Source organism: Ovis canadensis, chromosome 9, assembly GCF_042477335.2.
Source record: "Ovis canadensis isolate MfBH-ARS-UI-01 breed Bighorn chromosome 9, ARS-UI_OviCan_v2, whole genome shotgun sequence".
NCBI lineage: Eukaryota > Metazoa > Chordata > Mammalia > Artiodactyla > Bovidae > Ovis > Ovis canadensis.
In genome coordinates this window covers 84,429,981-84,438,149 of record NC_091253.1, presented here as the reverse complement: position 1 = coordinate 84,438,149, position 8,169 = coordinate 84,429,981, and positions in this window count along the sequence as shown.

Genomic DNA, 8,169 nt, shown 5'->3' with positions numbered 1-8,169 from the left:
AGGACACAGGTTGGCAGTATCAGCAGCATGGCCTCTCCATCAGCTGTTAAATCTTGGCCTTCTCAGGTTGCTTTGAATAATCAGGTCTGGCCTTTGTTTATGGAGGAACTGCCTGATTGCAGTCAGACTAAACTCTGCTGTTTGTCCATGTCACCAGGCGGGTAGCATTTTCTCCACCCCAAGGAATGGCTGAGCAATGGCTGTGGAATGGGGCTGGGGAAGACATCTAGAGGTGTGGACAGGGGTTTTGCGTGGGAGGTGCAGGAGTTGGGACACCCCTTGCTATTTCAGATAGATGTTTTGGATAAGTTAAGGAAAATGGGAGTCAAACTTCAAACTGTGTTCAGAGTCATCTGGCAGGGGATGGCAGACCCAGCCAGCAGTGATTTAAATCACCGTGCTTCTAAGAGTTTAGCAGAACCATGCTAAGATGTTTTCATTCTGAAAGAAGGCTCCAGGGACAATTTCAAAGGACAAAGGTCCTTAGGGTTCTTGCCCACCCACCCTGGATGACCTGCTGAGGTCTAAGGTGTTATTTGCAAAGGTGGTGGGTTGCTGTTCTCCTTTCGTCATCACATGTACTGTGTGTCCTATTCCAGTAGCTGTACCTTTGCCTCTCCCCAGTCTTTCCCTCCTCTTACCCAGACCTTTCATCTCTGGGTCAGGCACGAGAGAGAAGGCATTTCATAAACTTACAGTGACTTGATGATGTTCCCACTTTGGCCCATGAGCCACTGTAGAGAGAGTTGATGAGCAGTGTATTGAACCAAATGGTCACTATCCATATGCTCTCTATCATTGTTGTTTGACAGGCTGTGGAAACTTCTGCCTATCCTGGACAAATATTAGTACCAGTCATTACAAAGGGCGGACCTGAGACTAAGTGCCAGAAATGTAGGAAGAGAATACTATAACAACCATGACCACATTTGGAGTCTTTGAGATGACATAGCCTGCAACCATTTCTCAAGTTTTCCTCATTTACAGGCAATTACAATTCGATCCCTGGTGGCTCAGGAAGTAAAGAATCTTCCTGCAATGCAGGAGACCTAGGTTAGATCCCTGGGTCGGGAAGATTCCCCTGGAGGAGAGCATGGCAAACCACTCCAGCATTCTTGCCTGGAGAATTCCATGGACAGGGGAGCCTTGTGAGTGACAGTCCATGGGGTTGCAAAGAGTCAGGCGTGACTGAGTGACTAACACAGGCAATTAAGCAGAAGATCATTTATTGCTCAGCAGACCATACAATCTAGCCTACAACTGATTCCCAGAAACTGTACAATTGGGTTTACTATCAATTTCCATGGACTTCTTGCAAATTCCATTAATTGACCTATGCGATGCTCATCCTTTGTTTTCAAAAAAACTCTATCTTTGATATATCCCATCCTTGTCACCAACATTATCAAGAACTGGGAAGGGTTTGAGATTTTACCCAACAAGTTAGCCTGGCCTGTCACGATTTCATGGATGCTGGTAGTGGACACAAAACCCCTGGGTCAGAGACAGAGGATTTTTTAAATGTCTTATTTATCTATTGACATATAGTTGATTTAAAATGCTGTGTTGGTTTCAGGTATACAACAAACTGATTCACTTATATATATATCCTTACATATATATGCACATATATATTTTTTCAGATTCTTTCTCTTAAAGGTTATTACAAAGTATCAAGTATATTTCCCTATGCTATAGAATAGTTCTTTGTCAGTTATCTATTTTATGTATTGTAATGTATATATATTAATCTGAATCTTCTAAAATTTATCCCTTACCCTCTCCTTTGGTAACTATGTTTGTTTTTATGTCTGTATATTTATTTGTTTTGTATGTAAGTTCACTTGTTTTTTTTTTAGAATTCCGCATATAAGCAACATAATATATTTGTCTTTGTCTGACTTACTTCATTTAGTATGATTATCTCTAGGTCCATCCTTGTGGCTGCAAATGGCATCATTTCATTCTTTTTTTATGCCTAAGTAATATTCCACTGAGGAGAAGGCAATGGCACCCCACTCCAGTACTCTTGCCTGGAAAATCCTATGGACGGAGGAGCCTGGTAGGCTGCAGTCCATGGGGTCACTAAGAGTCGGACATGACTGAGCGACTTCACTTTCACCTTTCACTTTCATGCACTGGAGAAGGAAATGGCAACCCACTCCAGTGTTCTTGCCTGGAGAATCCCAGGGACGGGGGAGCCTGGTGGGCTGCCATCTATGGGGTTGCACAGAGTCAGACACGTCTGAAGTGATTTAGCAGCAGCAATATTCCACTGAGTACGACACGATCTTTATCCATTCACCTGTCAATGGACATTAAGTTGCTTCCACGTCATGAAGAACTGCAGGAACATACATTGTTTGTCAAGAAATTGGGACTCTGAGAATATCCCGGGTCTAGTACTAGGGTTCTCTGCCTCAGGACTACTGACATTTTGGATCAGATGATTCTTTGCTGTGGGGCTGTCCTAAACATTGTAGGATGTTTAGCAGAATCTATGACTTTTGCCGTGATTTCACTAGATACCAGTAGCATCTCATTCCCCACAGGCTATGACAAACAAAAACATCTCCAGACACTGCCAAACATCCCCTAGTTGAGAACCACTGGTCTAGTGTATCTTATTATTATTATTGGTTATGCTCTGCAGCTTGTGGGGGGATCTTAGTTCCCTGCCCAGGGATTGAACCCAGGCCCTCGTCAGTGAGAGCACAGAGTCCTAATCATTGGACCACCAGGGAATGCCTTAGCATATCCTATTCATTAACCTGAGCATTAAACTCTAAAAATTCCAGATGTATCAAATAATTTTCAATGCTTTACCTTCAGAGTAGGCTTAATTCAACTAAATCTTTAATGTTGATGATGAAAACAGATATGATGATGTAATGAACATATTTTACATAAATATTTTCCTATCTTTTCCCATTATTTTCATCCTTATATGGATGAAAATAGAATGAGCATTTTTAAGGCTTCTCATCTATACTGTCAAATTGCTGACCATAAAAACTGTACCAGTTTACAGAACCACTTAGCAGTATAAGAGATTCTGTCTTATCATATTCTCACCAGCATTGGCTATTATGTATATATTTCTATCTTTGCTAATGTAAGTTATTATTCACATTTACTTTTATATATTACTTATTTTGATAAATATTTATATGTATGTTATCTTACTTATATCTTTGAGCACTAGTAAGAGTGTGCATTTCCCCATATGTTTTACTTCAGCCAGTGGTATTTCTTTTTATCTCAATTTTTTGTGCTTTTTGCTCATTTCCCAGTTAGGATCTTATTATTGTTCTTATTAATTTGTCTGTGCACTTTACATAATATAAACTGGATACCATAAATTTTTACCAAAAAAAAAAAAAACAGTTCATGAAAGCATTTGAGTTCATTAAAGGTATGAGCAGATGGCAATGAATTTACATTATAGCAATTAAAGTGATCTCAAATGGGGTTCTAAGCAGACCTAATTTCACAAGTTCTTTATCATGTCGCTTTCTTTCTTCTCTGCTCCCCGTGTCTTATGCATTCCTTGCATGCCTTCACCTGCTCCTCCTGTTTCCCTTCCTTTCCAATCTCAATTGGATACTAGTTTAGACATGGCTTTTGTTTGTCTCCACGTAGCCAAGCTCAGCTTATCTTCAACTCTGCTAGTTTATCTAAGTATTTTCCTAAACAAGGACACTTCCTTTTCTAAGAGGAATATCAGTGCCACCTTTCAATATATCACAGTTGTTGTTCAGTCGCTTAGTCATATCTGACTCTTTGCAACCCCATAGACTGCAGCCTGCCAGGCTTCCCTGTCCTTCATCATCTCCCAGAGCTTGCTCAAACCCATGTTCATTGAGTTGGTGATTCCATACAACCGTCTCATCCTCTGTCATCCCCTTCTCCTCATGACTTCAGTTCAATTCAGTTCAGTCGCTTGGTCGTGTCCGACTCTTTGCGACCCCATGGACTGCAGCATGCCAGGCCTCCCTGTCCATCACCAACTCCACGAGTTCACTCAAACTCATGTCCATTGAGTCGGTGTTCAATGCTATCCAACTACCTCGTCCTTTGTTGTCCCCTTCTCCTCCCACCATCAGTCTTTCCCAGAATCAGGGTCTTTTACAATGTTAGTTCTTCACATCAGGTGGCCAAAGTATTGGAGCTTCAACTTCAGCATCAGTCCTTCCAATAAATATTCAGGATTGATTTTCTTTAGGATTGAATGGTTTGATCTCCCTGCAGTCCAAGGAACTCTCAAGAGTCTTCTCCAACAACACAGTTCAAAAACATTAGTTCCTTGGTGCTCAGCCTTCTTTATGGTCCAACTCTCACATTCCTACATTACTACCAGAAAAACTATAGCTTTGACTATACAGATCTTTGTCGGCAAAGTAATGCCTCTGCTTTTTAATATGCTGTCTAGGTTGGTCAGAGCTTTTCTTCCTAGGAGCAAGTGTCTTTTAATTGCATGGCTGCAGTCACCACCTGCAGTGATTTTGGAGTCCAAGAAAATAGAGTCTGTCACTGTCTACATTGTTTCCCCATCTATTTGCCATGAAGTGATGGGACCAGATACCATGATCTTAGTTTTCTGAATGCTGAGTTTTAAGCCAGCTTTTTCACTCTCCTGTGAAAAATTATTTTGATTCCTATTTTGCAATTAATTTCAAATGCTTTCCCCACTTAGTTTCATTGAAACATTAATCTTTTTCCCTTGAAAAAACTATGAGGAAAAAAATAAATCTTCTCTATGCATTTTTTTCAGTGCTTTAAGCTTAGAAGGTGCTTAGGTACGTGGAAATGTAGGAAAACGTGTGTCATGCCTGCTATACATACTTAGATACCTATGATGCTCCTATGCACAGTAAGGAAAAGCAAGCATCCCCACTCTTTGTAAAACACATTCACTTCCTATCAGAAGCCATTAGAAAGCAAGCATGTCCTGCTTATTTTAAACATGTTTGCTAGATTTTTAAATGAGGCATGCTAGGTCTGATGATAACTGGAGCTCACATTTATTGAACAATGCTTTATACTGCCTCTCAAGTATAACATGATGCTTAAAACACTGCAAAGTGTCCAGACGTCAGAAATAGATGCACTTGAGTTTAAAAATTAAGAAACAGGCATGAGAATTCTGTCTCAGGGCCACACACAAGCATAAAGAAACCAAAAGGTTTCAAATGCAGACCCTAATTTTCACTGCCCAAAGCAGCTGTCACTAGTCTCACTGGTGGGTATTTAAGTTTTAATTAATGAAAGTGAAATAAATTGTAAAACTCAGTTCTTCAGTCACAATAGCCCCATTGCAAGTGCTCAAGAGCCACTTCAGTCTAGTGGACACAATATGGGAAGCACAGATTAACATTTTCACTACCAAAGAAAGTTGTATTGGACAGACAGATCTACCAGAACATGGCCTCTGGGAGCACGTTATGATGCCAGATAAAGCCCTTGGAATTTCTGACGAGTTTCCAAAGCTGTGTTACAGAACCAGTTGTTGGAATTGCCTGAACAGCATCCAAAATTAGTGAAAAACATTAGGTTGAAGATAGCTTGGTTGGTTAGTTGTTACTTTTTATTCAGATGTATTACTAAGGCTCTAAGAAATTCTGTGGTGAATTTCTGCATGGACACAACAGCCTGTAATTTTATCTGGCATAAAATAGGTCAGAAAACCTGGGTCCTATATAATACATAGTAATAAGAGCAATCCTTCACGAGGCATTTCCAATGTGCCAGACACTACACTTCATTTAAGCCTTACAACACCCCTATCACATATATATTATTGCCACCAGTTTACAGGTGAAGAAGCTGAAATTCACAGGCCTGGGGTCACACAGCTAATCAGCAGCAGAGCCAGGACTGAAAACCAGATATGTCTATTCCCTTGTGCTAAACAGCTCTGTGATCTCTAGCTCTTCACCTTCCCTAATATAAAAATACTGATTTAAAAAATAAAAAAGTTTTTTATTTTTTATGCATAGAGAAGATTTGTTTTTTCCTCATAATTTCTTCAAGGGAAAAAGATATAATGTTTCAATGAAACTACGTAGGGAAAGTATTTGAAATGAATCGCACAATAGGAATCAAAATCAAAAACTGAATTAAAAAGTTCTCTAACATTTCATGCAAAGATGGGCTCAATAAAGGACAGAAATGGTATGGACCTAACAGAAGCAGAAGATGTTAAGAAGAGGTGGCAAGAATACACAGAAGAACTGTACAAAAAAGATCTTTATGACCCAGATAATCACAATGGTGTGATCATTCACCTAGAGCCAGACATCCTGGAACTCGAAGTCAAGTGGGCCTTAGAAAACATCACTACGAACAAAGCTAGTGGAGGTGATGGAATTCCAGTTGAGCTATTTCAAATCCTGAAAGATGATGCTGTGAGTGTTGCACTCAATATGCCAGCAAATTTGGAAAACTCAGCAGTGGCCACAGGACTGGAAAAGGTCAGTTTTCATTCCAATTCCAGAGAAAGGCAATGCCAAAGAAGGTTCAAACTACCACACAATTGCACTCATCTCACATGCTACTAAAGTAATGCTCAAGATTCCCCAAGCCAGGCTTCAGCAATATGTGAACTGTGAACTTCCAGATGTTCAAGCTGGTTTTAGAAAAGGCAGAGGAACCAGAGATAAAACTGCCAACATCCTCTGGATCATGGAAAAAGGAAGAGAGTTCCAGAAAAACATCTATTTCTGCTTTATCGACTATGCCAAAGCCTTTGACTGTGTGGATCACAATAAACTGTGGAAAATTCTGAAGGAGATGGGAATACCAGACCACCTGGCCTGCCTCTTAAGAAACCTATATGCAGGTCAGGAAGCAACAGTTAGAACTGGACATGGAACAACAGACTGGTTCCAAATAGGAAAAGGAGTACGTCAAGGCTGTATATTGTCACCCTGCTTATTTAACTTCTATGCAGAGTACATCATGAGAAACACTGGGCTGGAAGAAGCACAAGCTGGAATCAAGATTTCCGGGAGAAATATCAATAACCTCAGATATGCAGATGACACCACCCTTATGGCAAGAAGTGAAGAGAAACTAAAAAGCCTCTTGATGAAAGTGAAAGAGGAGAGTGAAACAGTTGGCTTAAAGCTCAACATTCAGAAAACTTAAGATCATGGCATCCGGTCCCATCACTTCATGGCAAATAGATGGGGAAACAGTGGAAACAGCAGCTGACTTTATTTTAGGGGGCTCCAAAATCACTGCAGATGGTGATTGCAGCCATGAAATTAAAACAGGCTTGCTCCCTGGAAGGAAAGTTATGATCAACCTAGATAGCCTATTGAAAAGCAGAGACATTACTTTGCCGACTGAGGTCCGTCTAGTCAAGGCTATGGTTTTGCCAGTGGTCATGTATGGATGTGAGAGTTGGACTGTAAAGAAAGCTGAGCGCCAAAGAATTGATGCTTTTGAACTATGGTGTTGGAGACGACTCTTGAGAGTCCCGTGGACTACAAGGAGACCCAACTAGTCCATTCTAAAGGATCAGTCCTGGGTGTTCTTTGGAAGGAATGACGCTAACGCTGAAACTCCAGTACTTTGGCCATCTCATGCAAAGAGCCGACTCATTGGAAAAGACTCTAATGCTGGGAGGGATTGGGGGCAGGAAGAGAAGGGGACCACAGAGGATGAGATGGCTGGATAGCATCACCGACTCGATGGACATGAGTTTGGGTGAACTCCGGGAGTTGGTGATGGACAGGGAGGCCTGGCGTGCTGCAATTTATGGGGTAGCAAAGATTCGGACACGACTGAGCGACTGAACTGAACTGAACGTTTCTAAATTATGTTCTGAACCAGAATAATACCACCTACCTTCCTAAGCTAATGAAATATGCACGGCTCAGAAGAGCGGCTTGCTATCTTTTTCTCCCAAAGGATATGATTTCTCCTGTCCGTGCCTCTGCCCTGTAATCTTGTTTGGTTTTCATTTTTATCTACTGTGGTTCCAACCATCCGATGTTTATCACATGCCCCACAACAGACGCCCGAACTAGATTACAAGCTCTCTTCTGCAAGGAGTGATTCACGCCGGTAGACAATCCTAAGAAAATGAGCACAATGACGAGCGCATAGTAAATGCTCCAAGGACACGTATGGGATTAACTCGAAGTGGACTGTAAAGAAAAG